General features: G+C 41.2%; 1 long non-coding RNA gene across 1 annotated transcript; it reads left to right on the top strand.

The window, feature by feature from the left end:
* The first annotated feature begins 3,161 nt into the window (after positions 1-3,161).
* LOC147308384 (uncharacterized) lies at positions 3,162-16,968 on the top strand. The gene is made up of 4 exons (XR_015126237.1): positions 3,162-3,262; positions 13,513-13,583; positions 16,123-16,460; positions 16,724-16,968. It is a non-coding gene; the product is annotated as an uncharacterized LOC147308384 (long non-coding RNA).
* Positions 16,969-18,542: the final 1,574 nt, after the last annotated feature.

An 18,542-nucleotide genomic window follows, 5' to 3' on the forward strand; every position in this document is an offset into this window, starting at 1 on the left:
CTGAACGCCGGCAAACAAATCCATAACTGAAAAGTCTTGAGTAAGCACTGTCTGCCTCACTTACTCCTAGATCTTATATATGTCAATTTATGTTTTGAGGAGAAGGCAGCCAACAGCCTCCAGCTAATCCCATTTCCCTGCGTAATCCATAAATAACCTCCAAGTTAGCAGAAGAATGTGTTTTCCGATATTCCATCAATGTTGATATAACTGTTGGACCGCTTTGCTTGTACAGTGCGTGTCTGTTTGTGTGTGCGTGCATTTGCACCTCGGATTACAGAGTTCACGGCACGAGTTTTGATTTACTTCTACAGTGTGCTGCGGTAATTGGATGTGACACCATTCTCTCTGCTCTCCCTGGGGGATATAACAGAAATCTGACTATTATGGCCCCAGTCATGAATATGTCAGGAAAGCTGCAAACAAAAGGCCCGCGATTTGGATAAGACTCCTTTGTATGTTGTCTCTGCACTGATGTATGAGATAAATGCTGCAAGAGTAAATGAGTTTTCCGTAGAGCAATTTGCTGTGTTTACAAAGAAAGATTAATTGTCATTGTTTAGAAGAAATCATAAATATGGTCGAGACAACGTTTAGTATCGCATTATGCTTGCCAGATACACGCTCGCTTCACGCATATTTGTGTAAGCTATTATATCTAGTTTCAAAACAACTGAAAAGATTTTTTGGACCTGACGATACACGATACTAGAAAGACATTGTTTTGCATGCATTTGATGTGCAGAGCTTCGCTTAAATCCCATCGTTTGTTGAGGGTTTAGCTATCAAATCAAATTGAGTGTGCTGTTTTGTATGTGTTCTAGCCTCAAAAAAGTAGTCTCTGGGTAAAATAGCAGGTATGCTGATATTAGTATTCCCACAGCCTGCATAATTGCTGTAATTTGCTTTCCCTTTGGGTAATCTGTAAACATGGCTGTTTTGATGTTTTTGGCATCCTCCATTGGCTGAGCTCTCAACTCCTCCAGTGGAGCCCCCATCCCGGCCCAGGGTGACACAAATAGATCCTTCCCCAGAAGGTGCACGTAGTTCCACATGGGCACAATCAATACAACCCAGTCATCGCTGGAACTGTGGCGGTATTAAAAGCACCCCGTGAGCTGGTTCTCACCATGCCGGCATTTTAGGGAAATAAAGCTATTGATCCTCCAGGGCTTCTGGCAGAGCATTAACCTGGGCCTACAAATTAGAACGTGCTCATCTGGACACATCTGCCTGCAATGTTCCAAAAAAGCCAGTCCCAGGGAGAGAAAAGGAGAGCTGTGAAGCCTGCTGCTTCCAGTGATGAGAAGAGCGCTACTTGACGCCCATGTCAGAGCGGGGGAGGCATCTGGATGCCCAGGACTTCCATTAGAGGCCCAGGATGGTGGCATGGGTCGATGTGGTAAGGTTTTGTTGGGGGTACTCCATCTCAGATCAGTGTGGTTTCTTCTCCCTGTTGTAGGAAGAGGGGGGTTGACCCACAGTAATCCCGAGCTCCTGACTGGAAGGACAATAAGGTAAAGGGCTGCTGCTAATACTGTTTCTTCCAGCAGTGTTGAAGACCTTGCCTTTTTCCCCCTGCTTTTGAATACACTTTATGAAAACCGGACTGTATCTATCACTGTCACTATTCACAAAAATATTCAGTAGAACTTCATATCTCCGTTTTCAGATTATATATTTATTTGTCTGCAAAAACACTTCCCAACATGGAGATCACGAGGCTGTATCAGCCGCTGATTCAAATGTATCACTTGCTCGAATGTCATACAGGTCAGTAATTATTTTTGAGTGGGAGATTAGACTCTGTGTATTAACACACACATTTTCAATACTTCTACTCAGACTTTATTCTAACCATTTTCCTCTGGAATGTAACCCACCTATATGAGATGTGACACCAGTCTAACCCCTTCTTTAACACATAATAGGGTTTAATTGTGAATTCTATATAATACATTTTACATTTAAATGTCTTGCGGACTAGAGGTATTCTGTGCACAACAGGCTTTTGCTTGATTATTGTTTACTGAACAAGAGAACTGATGATATCCCTTTTAACAACGCATTTCACTGGTAATGCTCAAACAGATCGAGACACTTTGGAAACTCTCCCTTTTTTCTCAGCCTGCCCTAACAGTGGGAAGCTTGGAAGTTCTCTGCCCCAGTTCTCCATGTCCTTGAGAGTTGTGCCTTCAGGCCGGGGCTGGTGGGGTCCCGCAGTGCACAATGTGTGCTTCTCACTCAGGCTCCCGCTGTACTCCGCAGCCCCTGCATGGCTCTGGAGAGTTGCCAAGCTCTGAGGGGATGTCCGTGTGAGGTGGGGGCGTGCGCACGTTAGCACAGAACTACTCTAAACATCTCACTTCCTTTTTCCCCATGACAGTCGACCGGATATAAATCACTTTGCTGGATTGGCGGACTACAATGGGATGCTTGGGAAGATTGTTGTTATGAATAATCAGACTAATTGCAATAACCAGTGTGAAGTGATGTGCAAATGAATGAGGAGCTTGTTTTTCCACATTCTGCTTTTGCAAAGGTTAAACCTTAGGGCACGGTCTGATTCCTACTTAGTGAAGTCAATGAAAGCCTGTGTGGAATTTGCATTAAATGGGACGAAAATTAAATTAGTCGTGGTATATTTTTATTATTTTTTTAAGTAATTTTTTAGACATTATTTTATGTCGGCCTTTTGATTGAATTAACATAAGAGCAGAGTATAGGAGGTGGTCTTAATTTGTAGCTGTATGTATTTGACAAATCTCTTTATATTTTATTCAGTGCATTTGTATTGTTGTTCTTTTTTCTCGCAATTAATATGGATATTGGCCAAGAGCAAAGATAAAGATCCATTTTCTAATATTTTGTCCTTGGATTGTGCACTCAGGGAATTCACTCCCCTTCTTCTCTTTCGTTTCCCTGGTTAAGGCATGGGGAATTGGTGGGATGAGAGGCTATTCCCTAAATAGCCCATGGCAAGAGGTATCCTGATTAGCATGCTGCCTGCTCTCTGGCAGCAGTCCTCCAGGCCACCAGTGCTATCACTTATGTGCTGTTTGTATTTGTAGTTGATAGTGTGTGCTGTTATAATTGGAATGAGCTCAGGAACCTCGTTTGCTTTTGATCCGCTGCCAGCCACTCAGAGTGCTACTGGGCCACAGCTCTCACCTCAACACTCCCAGTGGATTATGGGAAACTGCAACGCTTATGTTCTAAAAAGCGCCTGACAGCATCTCACTCAAGGTCGAACAATACAATGGTGAGTGTGGGGAGTAGAACAAAAAAAAAAAATGGGGTAAAAAGTTGAACAGATATTTGATGTAAGACTGGGTATTGAGCTTGGAACTGTCAAAATGGCATTTCAGACTTGTGAAACTGAGGCAAAGGGCTGAATGATTGTTTAGGATCATTTTAATAACAAACAACGATATGTGGATTTGCAACTCTGAGAGCATAGCCTAAATCTGCCTTTTTATGAAGAGCAAGATGAGCTACCGATGTGTCGGCGAATCCGTGCGACATGAGCACCAGATGTTTACAACAGGTATCGCGTGTTGTTATCTTGGAATAGCACAGGCCTTACTAATAACTTTAAAGATATGATCTTTCAAAATTTCAGTGCTCCGTTATTTGGCGACACCTATGGTTGGTGTTGGTAACTACAAGTGTAGTTAGATAAGGCTGAAATGCATTGAACAGGTAACAGAAGAGTGACAGCAGACTAAACGTTTGATTCATACCATGAGTCACCACAATCAGATTTCATGCGTCACATAATGCAAAGAGCTTTCTAAGCAACAGCAGGTCACCTCACTGAGAATGTGGATTGGTACATTCGCTCTGGCTGCAACTATTTCTGTGCACATTTCAGTTGTTCTTACTGTCTTCATTTTAAAAAGAAAAAAAAGGTAATTTTCTAGTTTAAAAAAAGTTTAAAATGTGGGATTTCTTCTTCACCAAAAATAGTGAATTCAATTCCACTTTTATTTTTATAGCTCAAAGTCACAACAACAATCATCTCAAGGTGCTTTATATTGTAAGGTAAAGACCCTAGAATAATCCAAATTAAACCCCAACAACCAGAAAACTCTTGGCAAGAGCGAGAAGGAAAATCTCACTTTTAACAGGAAGAAGTCTCCGACAGAACCAGGAGGAAGATGTGGAGGGTGACAGGAAGAAAAAATAAAAGATAGTGACTCTGTATTTTGGCAGATTAATGTTTTTAATGTGCAGACACAGCAGGAGATGATGGATTCCCAACAGCAATAAGGTAGTTTTTGCGATAATGCTGCAGAAGAACAGCAGAGAAATAGCTGCATTGCCACTATCAGTGAAAACCATGAGAATAAGAGTATAGAATTACTGAAAATGGCCTAATTACAAAAAATCAGGCTTGATTTAAAGACAGTCTTATTTAATTACTATTAAATAGTGATAAGTGATACTATTTCCCGGTGATAAGCAATGACACTGACATACAACAAACCCTAATTTTGTCTTATTATGAAAAATCAGGCACATTAAAAATTCTAGCTTCACTTTGGTTTTGTTCATATTAACATCATGGAAGTCTATAAGATGTGGAGAAGACTCTCAATCGATGCACGCTTGTAGTTCATTTTCTTTCACTCTGTGACATTTCTACAGTTTGATCTGCTGGCTCAGCACTTTTCCAGAGTGGACTAACTCTGGGGACTTATAGGAGTTTGATGCTCCCCTGCTGCCAAATGCCAGCAGGCCAATGAAAAAAGATATCTGAAACTCCGTAGCTCAATATTTAATCAAGCGCTGGGTTACATTTGCTGTTTGATTAGGTGAGAGAATTCCACCTCCCAGAGTCTTTGATTGCTTTGAAAATATTTGGCCAAAAAAATGAATACTTCTTTTTGAACTGCGTGCTCACAGCATTAATATTTCAGCATGCATAACAGTTTATGATTGTCAAGATTACATTGGTATTCTATCACAGATGGGACTCAAGTACTTTCTTCTTCTTCTGTTTTTTTCCTACGTCATTTATTTTTCTTCTTCTTATAATGTGTAGTAGAAGTAGTAGTGGTGGTGGTGGTGGTGGTAGCAGTGTCACTGTGAGTTTTGGTTATTTTTTTGTGATGATGATTATTATTATGTTGCTGTTTTTGTTGTTGTTACTGTCACCAGGTTCGGCAGCCTCTTTATTATCCATGTTTTTGTCCACAAGTCCATCTTGTCGCATAATAATCACACAGGACTGCAGAGATTCACCTGAGAATACTCCTGATGAGCTTGTTCCAGGAGGGCATTACCACTGGTTAAGTACAAACACCTGCTAAAATATTGGCAATTAGGACATAATTAGCTGCTAATGTATTTCTAATCCGAAGCGGGCCATAGATTTGTCTTTTTCTGCGTAGACTCCTTTTTTTAATGTTCTCAGTTGTTATTGTTTTCCTCAGGTATTTGTATCCCGAGAACATTGACTAAGTGCCCTAGTTCATCATATGCAAATGGCTTATTAATTACACATGCATTATGCCCGTATTCACAAGACATCAAAGAGCCTGCGAGTCTTCAGATGGTCCCCCTCTGTACCACACTCAGGTTACAAATGCCTGCGTGTGCACTTTCCTGCATGCCTTTTCGGGCAGAATATCTACATCCTCAATTAAAAATTTTCACAGGAACCTCTCTCATCTTTCCTCCTAATATTTGAGAAACACCTCCGGTGGTCTGTGGTTGTTTGGGAACTGCAAATTGCAAATAATCATTTGAGCCTAGATTACATACCATTATTAGAAAGCAGCGAGTCTGTGAGTGCATCTTTGTAAGAAACTTAAACCAATGTTTTGTTTACTAACTCAGACGCATCACTACTAGTTATTTAGCTGTATGGCCCCCTTTTGTACCAGTTTTTCTCCTCACTGATCAGCTCTTTGGGTCACCATAATGACGGTCTAATATCAATTCGTTATCCTGAGCCTCAGACATTTGTGTTCAGCCTGTCTGCATGTTTGTTCTGTCTATCCCTCCCTGGTGAGTTCTCTGTTAACGACCCATACAGCAGGTGTCAGAGTGTGATTTATACAACCTATAATGTCTCACATTGATTAGCAATAGAGCTCTAATGGGATGCCAGCTCTTGAACTCGGGTTAAAAAGGGAACAAAAAAACCACGCATTGCACATCACACCTTCTTAATGTTGCTTTGTATCATCGCGCATCCTATTAATGCAGGAATATCAGCAACCTCAACCTGCCCAATGAGATGGCAAAGAGGAAGTGAGTGCAATCACTCTAACCCTGGGCAGTGCTCTGTTATCAGTCTCTTGTGGGCTCTGACTGGGTGCTACTAGCATAATTAGCACAGCACTCACTTTGATGATAAAAAGGGTAATAGAGCATTCCCCTCCCTCCCCTGCCTACCTGATTTTACCATAATTCATTGATCTAATTAAAATTATTCAGCTGTTAATGGTGTATTTTTTATAGCCGTCATTATTGAAAGGGGAGTTTTGATTAAAGATACTTAAAAATAACATGTGGTCTCCGTTTTAACACTCATAAGACTTTAATTCTTTTATTATTTTCTATTCAACTGTATGTGTTTCTGTTTTGTTACCATCTGCAGGCCCAAATGCTTAAAATATATATTTTCTAAAGTCAGTCTGAAGCAGATATAATGTTCTCCATCCACCCAAGATGTCTCAAAAAACAAAAATCTCACTGAAAATATTGCGTTGGTGTTGAAATACTGTGGTAAACTGAGGCTAATCTAAGCTATTTCTCCTCTTTATTTATAGCAGGGTATATTGTACATCAAAGCCACCAGGTGGGGCCCATTCCTTCACAAGTACATCTCACTTTTGCTATTTTTGTGGAGAATCACAGAAAATGCTTAAGCGAGGTGTTACTCTATGGCATTTTTGTATGGCACCTCTGAAAACATCATTTCTCGTTAGGAGACCAAACTGTTTGTGGTTGTCCTCATTACTAAAAAGGTAGAGCTCTACCCCCAAAGGTAACTTCATCAACACCAGAGACAAATCTATCTTAGGTGCTCTATTTATATTTCTAACTCACTGCCACAAAGATTTATTCTGCTTTCCTGTCAATCCATCTCTCTAATGGGCAATGGCATCCTTTTTAGTTTAGTGCGTGTGTGTATATGTGTGTGCGTGCGCGCATGGGCCCACGTTCTTTAGCACCAGGATTTTTTTTTCATCAGATGCGCAGACAAAAACAAGTACCTCGAAGTCACAGGGCCTGTCTCATCTCTGAAGAGACTCATCTTTAGATAGAGAGCTCAGATGTCATGTAATTAAGATGATAAAAAAAAAGCCCATTTGCACTTCCATGGGTTATTAATGTGGACTAATGATGCTCAGATCAACTATAAGATGTCTGCTAGTTATGGGGTTAATCTCCTCATTCTCGCAAAAGCCATAAAGATAAACATCTTTACACAGAAATGGGCTTGTGAGGATCCCCAGAGATCTGTATCCCAACTTCATAGGAAAGTTTGAAGGACCAGAAATAAAACTGCTGTAAAGACTTGCATGGGCATTTTTACAAAATAAATTTAAAACAAAGCAAAGAACTCTAAGAAGAAAATGCACTAATTACATTTCTATGTGGGTGGTGGTTTCATGCATCGTATATTTTATTTGATGTGTGCGGAACGAAAATGAAAATGTATATTATTAAATATTTGTAGTACGTAATTTAAATCATTCTAAGCATGCTAAAAGTCTATTCGATAAAGTCCAAAAATATGGACCCTAGCACCCTGGGCAAGAACAGGATATTTACAATATATGCAGCAAAATATCTCCGTGGAGTAACAAATAGCAGTCCCTATATTTATCAATGAGACTTTTTCTTGGCCTCAAAGATTTCAGCTGTTTCAGTGGAGTTTGTAATTCTAACTCACTAAAAGTGGAAACACAAAGTTTCTGGCTAAAAAGTAAAGACGGGATAAGTTGTTTCCTGCCTCTAAGGGTCACAAGTCTAAAGTTGAATGTGTAATCACTTCCCCACTTCTCAAATGGATAAAAGTGTGGCGGAACCTGGGTTCACCTGAGTGTATGGGTGGTAGAGCTCATGCTAATACATCAAAAGTGTAAGTGTCACGGCTTCTGATGACTTTATCATAAATGCTCTGATCATTACATTGTCATTAGTTAGCCGACTCGGTTGCATCTCGTTAATGCACGCAAACAATCCGAGGAGCAGCAGATAATGTTGTGTGGTGGTGGTAGTGTTTAATGAGGGTCTGCATTTGCATACTGGCCTCCACCCCCACTTGCATTCCCACCCCTCTCTCATTTATAAAAATAAATCACATTAGAACATCACCAGCTAATAAAGTCGACTCCGGCCCACATCCCACGTCCCAGTGATAGCCAAGTCTCAGTGCAGGAAATACACAAAGCAGTCTCCCAGGATTAGAGAAAACCTATTATAGAAAATTCTCATAAGGCACTGGAACATTCTTCATATTAACATTGTGCTGCTGAAGAAAATTATGCCAGTTGTTGTGCATGATACAATCAAATCATCTATCAAGAATCTCCTCTGGAAGTAGGAGCAAATGTTCAAAGTCAGCCTATCAAGTAATGCAACTACTTAGAGGAGTCAGATTTAATTACATATTCCATCACTGAAAATAGAAATAAAATAGGAGTGGGTTTGATTTTGAAGTAGTTTGTATTCTTGATTGCACTTAATTGTACAGGATACCACCTGAGGCGAGCCAGTTTCACTGCCATTTCTGCATTACCGAACAGCTTTGATTTGGTGAAGAAAAGATTGCACTTTGATTTTGAAGCAAATGCAGCTAATAGCAAAACCCACTTTTTCTTTTTTCCAACTTAAATAGCTCAACCTGTTTAATATGCTTTCCCGATATCATGCAGCGATGGCAACGAACATCGCAGCCAGAACTAGAGAGGTCAAGAGCTGCAACCTCGTAAGAGTACTTTGTCTTGTGTCGGTGTGTCTGTTCGAGTGTGCACACATTTGTGCCCCCAAGTCAAAACCCACTAAATAAACAGTGTGTTTCCTGATGCTTAACGGTGTGCACGGCCCATGCACAGCTGATGTCAATCCACCCAGGACTACCAGTGGCCCCACTTTGCTCACTTACTTACTCTTTGGCTCACTCCATCCTTCCTTCATGCTCAAATTGACACTTGGTGCAGAGGCAGTCAGACAGGGGGCCTCTCCGCCCTGCGCCTCCAGAGATGTGGCCCAGCTGTCAGCCGTCTAATCCAGTCCAACCTCCCCCTGAGCCAGGCAGGAACTCCAGGCTGCTCCCCCTCATCCTCACGCCTAGAGGCACAGCAAACAACTCAGCCTTTTTCAACACTACACACAGCAGGCCGGGAGGGGAGCACTTTGCTAGTCAAATCAGTCTGGACGACTCTTCATAAATCAAGCACAACTGTGTGATAGTGCACTCCAAAAGCCTCGTGATTGAGCTGAAAGACAACATGTTTTTGACCGTATGTCGATATTCTGTTGGTATCAGTTGCATCATATATCACCTGTTAATTTGATGAGAAACTATAGTAAAGATAAGGGATGTAAGGGGAAATAAGCGACACTGCTATTAGCGCAAAACACACACACAAAAACTGTCAAATACTGTAGCTGTACACGACTGTTTTTGTTTCCACTCAGCCATCACAATCTGAACAAAGGCTCAACTGGCTGTATCATCTCCTTTTACATCCTAGGTGTAACTGTTGCCATTGTTACTATGGAAACAACTATAGAGACAAAAACGGCATATTGTCAAATTTAGATACAATGCTAAGAATGAATGAGACACAATACAATCGATTCTATCCAATATTAAGCCACACTCTGGATAAGCAGTCTGCATCACAATTACTGACTATTTGTTAATACATAAAACAGCATTTTTAAAAGTGGATTTGCTTTTTTGTGCGGTTTGTGAGCGCTCGTAACAGAGTTGTGGGCATGTGTGTTTTGAGGAGTACGTCTGTACCCTTTCGTGTGGATCCCCATGGCATTCCCAATATCTGTATTCCTGTAGATGTGTTTGATGTGTTTGAAGCCACGCAGCATACCTTGGAACATGACAGTAAACATGGCAGAGGCTCTCCCTCAGTGGAGCAGTGATGCACGTCACCCCTTCAGATGTGTGTGACGGGTGTACAAACCAAACCCACCGGGCCACGTTGCCTCCCGGGGATTTTCCTTTACCATGCAGCACTGACTGGCTGCATTTTGCTCAGCGCTCTGCTGTTCTACCCTCGGCCTGAAAACAAAAGAGCAAACTAAACTGGGTGACGAGGAAAGAAAAAGGAGTGCATAATGTGGACTTGTGACAAGTTGCGGAACCCAGTTAACTGGTTATCTGACCCAGCAGCGGTAGATGTCATGATATATTGTGGTCTAATGTTTTCCCTGTGTTTCATCCTTGGAAAATCACTAGTGTATGTTTCCCGCATGCATCCCCGGGGAAATTAAGAGGCACACTACGTATCTCGGGAGAATTCCCCCAAGAATGAGAATAAAGCAGGCAGCATGAAAGAGTAGTGTTGGTGTGAGGGAGTTATTGGTCTGGCAAAGGAATTGCCAACACATCAAAATAGCATGGGTGTTGAACAAGACAGAAACTTGCACCATTTACACCTGCCAGATAGAGAGAGCGTGAGAGAGACTGAATGAGAGGGAGCGTTATTCTAACATGGGAAATTTCCATAGCCACATACGCGCCACCTGATGTGAAGTGCAAGAGTTGAAGCTCCATGTCAGACTGAATTTTTCAAAGTGACATGTACAACATGTTCACATGACAGAGGTGCTTTGAATATTATTTTTGGGTTGATAAGATAAGTCCTTTGTATACAGTAGCAGTTTTATAATATCACAAAGCTTTGAAAGAGAATGTGTGGACCCGAATTAAAAAGTAAGTGCACGAGACTTGACAAAATGCTAAGTAGTTTACAGTATACAGTATGTAGTTTATGAAAATGTATAGTATAGCGTTCCTAAATTCAGTGCACAGACATTAACGTGCCGTACTGGACAGCAACATATGTGAGACAATACTGAAAATGAAACATAAAAAAGTAAGAGTAAATGAGTTTGTGTTGTTTATTTTCTGGGTTTTCTACTTCTTAACATACGAGCAGAGACAACCAACAACCAAAAGCAAACTCAACTCACCATCTCGCCATGAGATCACTTCAGTCATCCATCAACATCCATTAAGTATTCAAAAGTCATTAGTACTTAAGTACTCAGTGCTGTTATGTTCTGTGATATTGTATTTATTTAATTGAGTTAAGTTGTTTAAATATGTGCACTGGTTAATTTTTAATGTCTTTATCCCTGTAAAATAATGACTTACTTATTACTTTTTCAAAACTACTCTGAGTGCCTGGACTTTAGATGTTTTATGGCTTTGTCTGCTCATAATTTCACTTTTTCTCTCTTTTTTCTAAGCTGTCTTTTCATGTTTTGGCTGTTATAATGCCGTAATTTCCCAGATTTTAGAAATAACTAAAGTATTTCTTCTTTTTGTAGTATTATTACTGCCCATTACTGATCAAATTTGCCGTCCTGTAAAGTTTGTGACAGTGTTATTTCACATAGACAAATACTCAAAACCTCCTTTCTGGTAACTTTTGCTACAGTTTTGTTATGATGACACACGCACGCAGACTCATAGGTGATCCATCTAAAGGAAAAACAAGGCGAACACAGTGAAAACGTGTTCTCAAAACCAAATTAGTATGAGCTCTGATTTTGGGATTCTCTACCAGTTTTTTGCTGAATACAGAAGCAGCACTTGTTTTATGTCTATTTATAAAATGACTTAAGTCGTACCGAGATTTTAGAAGATTTCTGAGAACAAGTAAAAACAGGAAATGAAAGGACAGGGCAAAGGGAGAAGATGAAAAGGAGGGGCTGGAGAAGGGCAGTTCATTGAGGGCAGGATGACAGTAAAGAACAGATGAGATGGGGAGGCTGAGGAGTGTTGTTGTAGGTGGTATATTGTAGGAGGGAATAGGAAAGGAGGGGAGTAGTAGAGGGGGGTGAAACTAGGCCATTGTCCAGACTCAGAGCACCAAAGGCCCCGTGTCCCTAGATGCCCTGTGTCAGCCTTCTGACAGGAGAGATGGGACTTTAACACAGAGTTTCTCACCACCATACGCTCCCTGTCTCCTCTGAAGAATACCCCTCCTCCCTGACACACTCACCAGTCAGAGTTTGAGGAGAGAAATGCACTCGTTACAATAAGGAGGGCACATGGCATGGGACCTGAGGCTTTGAGTGCCGCCTCCTCCACACTCTCAGTAGAATTAGGATCTTTCCTGCAAGAAGTGTGCATTTCTAAAGTTGATGTGCAGTAAATAGAATGTTTTAGGCAAGTGCACGACCATATGTTTTTTGTTTTTTTTTTTGCTTGTTGGCCACAACCTTATTAACAGTGAATTCATGACTCTCTGATAGCTAAATTTGAATATTCCTCCTCATCCCTGCAGTCTATTCTGCTCACTCCTACCTCGCAGATAAAGCAGACTTATTGTCAGGCTTAATCAGGTGGTCTGTTACCTTGGCAATTAAAGCCTTGTTAGAGATATAAAACCTTGAGACTCAAATGGAGAGTCCCTAGTGAGTCAAACCACTGAGCAAATCCTTAAACCAAACAACCTTCCAGTGGGAACACTTCTTCTCTGAGGATAGATGTTTAATTATCTCTGCTTGTTTGGGGGGGAAAGGAAGGAAAAACTGTTTCACTCCCTCTTGTTTGTCTTAAAAGCTCATGAGTATTTATTGGAATTAATTAAAGTGGCAATCAGCGAGCTATGTTTGATTGTCACAATGTATTGACCTAAGATGGTGAATGATGGGAGCCGTTTGCGTTAAGATTTAAAATGACTTAGTGCGTTGTTGTGTTCACTGTGAAAATTAAGAACCAAAATCCAAACATAAAATGTCTGTAAAATAAAAAAAATCTTATTACTGGAATATTAAACAGATGCAGAGTTCTTAATGTAATTTAATGAATTAATCTTTAAAATATTGCTGCTAAATGGGAATCCATTTATCATTTATTCCCAGTTGATGCAAAACACCTAACTCTTCTAAACTAGGTCAACAGTTTTCCCCTGTGAACGTTGGAGTTTTTGGAAAATAACGCGGCAAAGTTGAGCGATATCAAGTGATAATTTATCATTATTTAATGATCTCCCACAGACAGTACATCACATATTGTGCAGTCAGTGACAACAGCTGTACGGCATGGCAACGTTCTAATCTCAGCGATTCAACGTTTCTGCACGTTCAGGTTCACAGAAAACTCTGACCCACGCTTTGGTGTCCACCAAAGGCCATTTCTGTTCCTCTCTGTCTCCCTTCATTTTGCCTTTTTTTTTTATCTGTTTCTCCTTACCTCTCTGACATTCTCCTCTAAATGGGCCTGGCACACATCCCACTGTCTAACGAAGGTTTTTGTGTGTGTGTGTGTGTGTGTGTGTGGGAGGTGTTTAGGGAGGTGAGACCTTCTCTGGGACACACTAATCAGCTCAAAGCCAAAGCCCAGGCAGGGAGGCGCTGGACAGGTGAGCGGAACCACTCAGTACACCTACTGGCTGATCTTTAGTTTGAGGGTCAAATCCATCCTTTATGCCACAGTCACTTCTTCATTCTGGTGTCCCCCACTCACCTGGCCTCTGTCCCAGGTTGCCAACTCCCTTCCTTGGGGTCTCTGTGGGAGGAAACAGCGAGCAGCTGCTCTACCAAGGGAGCCTCCTGCTGAATGCACCTTCTGCTAACCCCAAGTGTGTTAACCTTTTCTTTTAATTAACACTGTACCAACTCCCAGCTCCTGCAACCATAGTCCAGAGAGAGGTGGCTGCAACTGTCAGAGAAGCCAAGGAATCATCAGGGGACATGAAAAGGTGGTGGGTGGGTGGGAGTGGTGAAGGTGAGAAGGGTGAGGAGGAAGAGGAGGAGGAGGTGGGATGAATAATGCGTTCATGGCCTGGAAGTGAGGCTTCTTCTAATCCTTCAGAGCCTTCTTTATCTGCATGCCTTCACAAAACTCCAACACACCAGTCACTCTACACAACAACTGCCTATTTTCCAGGGAAAATCCTGAAGTAAATGGGACATTCTGATGAGAAGATCACTACTTAAGTCCACCCTCAAAACTCATCTGTTTAAAATTGCCTATTCTTAAATTTCTGTATGTTTTAACTTTTATCTTCTATTTTTACCATTGTGTATATTTCCAGTTTTTATCTGTTGTACAGTGTCCTTGGGTGCTTTGAAAGGCGCTATTTAAATAAAATGTATTATTATTATTATTACTTCTAATTTACACTATAACTCATAAGGCTGCAGGATAATCAAAAAACCTTTAATTCGTTGTTTAGTCACTCAATTTGCAAGTGTGTGACATTTCAGGAAAACAAAAAAACAACAACTTTCGAACTGTGCATGTTTGTGTTTCTTCACCAGGTTATAAAAACTATAAGCAGTATAGAGGCAGCGGACACACTGAGTAATACATGATATACATTTATTTCTAATTTTATATGCTTCATTAACTTGTTAATTCAGTGTGAAATCCAGTGAACCAAATAACCAGACACCGGTACCCCTCCAGGTGTCTGTCTGACTGTGTAAAATGTTCTGTATGAGAAGGGGCTAGCACAGCTATGTGTGGCAGCCTAGTTAACCATATAGAGAGGTGAGCATGCTTGATCTCACCATAAAGTGAAGATCTCCTAATGAGAGAGTGGTAATGAGCAAGAAAAAGAATTACTCTCATTTCTCTTTAAAAAAAAAGTGTTGAAAGCATGAAAGTATGCTGTCTTTTCCTTCCGTCTCATGTGGTGGTGCCAAGTGGAAAGTGTCCATCTTTCACCGGGAGATTTTTATGTTCACCTTGGCTCATGGTAACGTCCCTGGGGATCCTCTTTCTTGGCATGGTCACAGTGGTCACCATTTGCGAGAGCTGGGCTGCTGAGGTCAAAACCATTTGAGAAGGACATAAAACCTCTAAAATAATTTTTGATCACACTATGAAACCATCCCATTGTGGTCAAATAATATTCTTTAGGCCAGTAACGCATCACTGTGGAGGTTATTGTTAGAAAAGTAATTTTAGCCGGTGTATATTCTGGACATCAATGCAGCCAGCTGGTGAATGCTAGAGCTTTAGTTTGTCTGCTAATTTTTCATGCTAGCAATTAGCTAGCTGATGGTATTAACCACCTTTCATTGCCTGATCCAGCGCCACGGGTGATAATTTAGTTATCAAACCATGCTAAGACCCTACAATTCAGGTCGCAGCGTTCCAAGTGAGAGATATATGCGAATCTAACATCTCGTGACCCTCGGTTTTATGATGGAGTAAGTAAGGGGGGAAACTGCCAGGACCTTCTCCTCATGAAGACCCAGAGCAAGGGCACTGTCTCCCCAGCCCCATAGATCAGCCAGCCCTGAATGTCAAACTGCACAGCAGCCACTACAGTGCCAGGAGTCCCTCTCTCACTCCCTCTCTGGCCCATGATCTGCTGTCTGGTGACACCACTGTGCTAATGACCTGGTTTGGGATTTGCACCATGGGGCTCCTTGGCTTACGAAGATGGAAGTTGTGGATATCCAGCTGGAAGGTCACCGTTGACGACGTCCACTCACTCCACATTTCCTCTATTCCGTTGACATCCTTCAGTTTTCAAGGAGGTTGACACAGTGCGGCTGTCACCGTTTCTTTGTATATATTTTTTTCAATATAATACACAGTTTCTCAAATTATGAAACAATAATGTCGTTTCCACAGAGTTATTGAAATGCACTATTTATTTATTTATTTATTTTGGTAGTGGGGGACACAATGTTTATGTGAACTGCATGCATATGATGTTTTTGTTTTGTTTTTTTGCTCCAGAGTTTAATTGCTTGACAATTTGGATAACAGTAAAGTTGGAAAGCAGCACTCACGCCTTGCTTGCCAATGAAGCCTTGTGATTGTTAGCTCTCCATGTAGTTTTTGTTCTTTTTTTTTAATCAGTTTACTGTGAGAAAAAAAATGCCTCATTGCTTGGAGAGGGCAATGTTTTCAGTCACTCGCTATCTTCACTTTTTTTTCAGCCTCAGGAGTTTGGCTTGTTGGAGCAGAGTGTAAAGTCCCTGGGGAGGAGCTCCTCTGGTGTTGGGGGCACTGCCTCGACCTCACTCATGCCTGGTGTGGGTGGCATCCAACAAGGGAGACACACAATGGAGAGCAGGACTTGAAGATGGTGATGCTTCTGGTGGGCTCTCTCAGGACTCAGCCTTATTCTCAGGGTCATGCATTCCAGCAATCTCTGTAATTATAAGCAAGTGAGAAAAAAGTCGAGTCTTCTGCCTTTCTCAAAATGAACGTGCCCCACTCCTCAAGGGAAACATTCACATCTCTGAGTTCTAGTAGCTGGACGGGTTTTAATGAGGCAAGTCAAGTGTGTGTGTGTGAGTGTGTGAGTGTGTGATTGTGCGTGGTTGGTGTACATGTACGTCTGTGTATCTGCCCTCTTCTAACGAGCGTAATTGACCGACTATGCTTTTAAGCCGCCGTTTTTCACCATTTGTGAGAATATTCTACTAAATAGCCTTCAGTGATTATTACTTCTACGGGAGACACTTCATTGGGATTAAAACTTTCTCTGAGTTTTAAACTTCAGTTACTACTTTTTTTTCCTCCCTTTTTTGACAGTGTACTGTTAGAGCCAAATGGACAGAGGTTGAAGAGGCCACAGGTCAAAAGGAACTGCTGAAGAATCCCACCACCCGAGGACCATGAATTCCACTGGGGAACATTTCACCCTGCTGAGAGGCAGAGTGAAATCTGTGATGCAGCAGCACACGCTCGCTCGCTGTGGTGCCTCGATGTCTAGCTAAAATCTACGGGAGATGGAGGGGAAAAAAATCTCTGCACAACTGCTCAGTTTTACTACAAATACCGTGGCAAAAAAAATAAAAATGGAAAAAAAGACTGTGCTTTTGTGCATTCGATAGCATTTCAAAGACTTCTAGTCCACATAATGACTTTTGGAAGCACAACACAATATTGGGGATTGATGTTTATGCAAATGGCTTCATGTGAAGCTACAATGCAGGCCTATAAAACAAAAGAAAATAGTTGAATATTGAAGGCACGTGCAGGTACATGCATGACCTTATGCGCTGAATAGAAATTTCCTGGCTTGCGTTGTTTTCATTGCAAACATGTCATCTTTTCTGTATAACTTTGTTTGATTCCCCTTTCCATTCTCCTCAGAGATGAGACTTGAAACAAAAAACAAAAACAAAAAAAAACATTTGTGATGATCTTCATTGTGCCTATTTGCTCCCAAAATTTCCACATGGTTCTCCTTTCCTTATTTATAAGGGTATCCCTAAGAGGGAAGCCATGTCAGACACGTTTTTTTTTTGTTTTTTTTTTGGAGCTTCTTGAGCAACATTCCTCACATGAGGTTTCTTCTACTTGAAGAAAAAAAACAACTTCTGAGGAAAAGTGTACTGTAACTTAGAGACTTAACAGTGCAAGCTCTGAGTCAAGCCTTGCTTTGTCACTAATGAAAGTAGCAAAGAGCCCTCGAGGACTGAAGAGCACTGTTTGTTTGTGTTTGTGAGAGGAGGTGTGTATGTGGGGGGGGGGGGGGGGGGGGGGGGGGGGGGGAGGCAAGGTGGTAAAACTTTGGGAGAGCCGCCTGACAGAGCGCTGAGACACCGAGGGGGGAACTTTGGAGCATTGTTAAGATTGAAGTTTTAAGGCAGCTGAGACCTCCTGACAGATTCCAAGCACCTACAAATAGATGTTTTATATGAGTGTGTTTACCAACTTTACTGTAGTTTGTGAGGGCTTTGAATTTACCAAAGCACCTCGTGTCAATCTGTGTCATACTACCTTTTATTGATCTTCTTCGAGCATTTTATGGCACCATGTGGGTGGGGAGATTATTCCAAAAGCAAAAGGTGTGGACTGCGATTACAAACCGGGGAAAGCTTTGACATCACATATACATCGAAAGCCATATCTTAGAATATTTTAGCCTTGCATTTACTACTGATTGGGGAGAAACGAAGGAAAACAACAAGGCCTCTTTAAAACACGAGCATAATAATGGCTGTCAGTTAATAGCTACGTCTTCTCCCTTATAGGTCTAAATTTTCTATTACTTGTGCATTACTTCTCACTAGATGATTACCTTAAATGCCTGTAACAGTATTGCCTCATTATGAACTCCAACGAGAAACTGGGTATGCCCTATAGAATAAGAGCAGCATTATTATACAACCACATCATTAACTTTTATAGTTATAGCTGACTTTATAGTGAATTTTCTTTAACAACATTACATTTGGCCACACTAAAGGCTATCAAAGGTTGCTGTTAATTTTCTTCTTCTACACCAGCCCGTATTCAGGAGTATATTCAGACTGACTGTTTCTCTCCTTCCCTTTAGGATTGCAGTTGAAAAAAAAAAACAAACCTTTGGTTTCCTCTTATATTTGGCTCTGTGGATCAGTCC

Source organism: Aulonocara sp. 'chitande type north' Nkhata Bay, linkage group LG18 (genome assembly GCF_057382095.1).
Source record: "Aulonocara sp. 'chitande type north' Nkhata Bay isolate Kocher_YH1m ecotype deep benthic linkage group LG18, A_spYH_male_GT1.1, whole genome shotgun sequence".
NCBI classification, from domain to species: domain Eukaryota; kingdom Metazoa; phylum Chordata; class Actinopteri; order Cichliformes; family Cichlidae; genus Aulonocara; species Aulonocara sp. 'chitande type north' Nkhata Bay.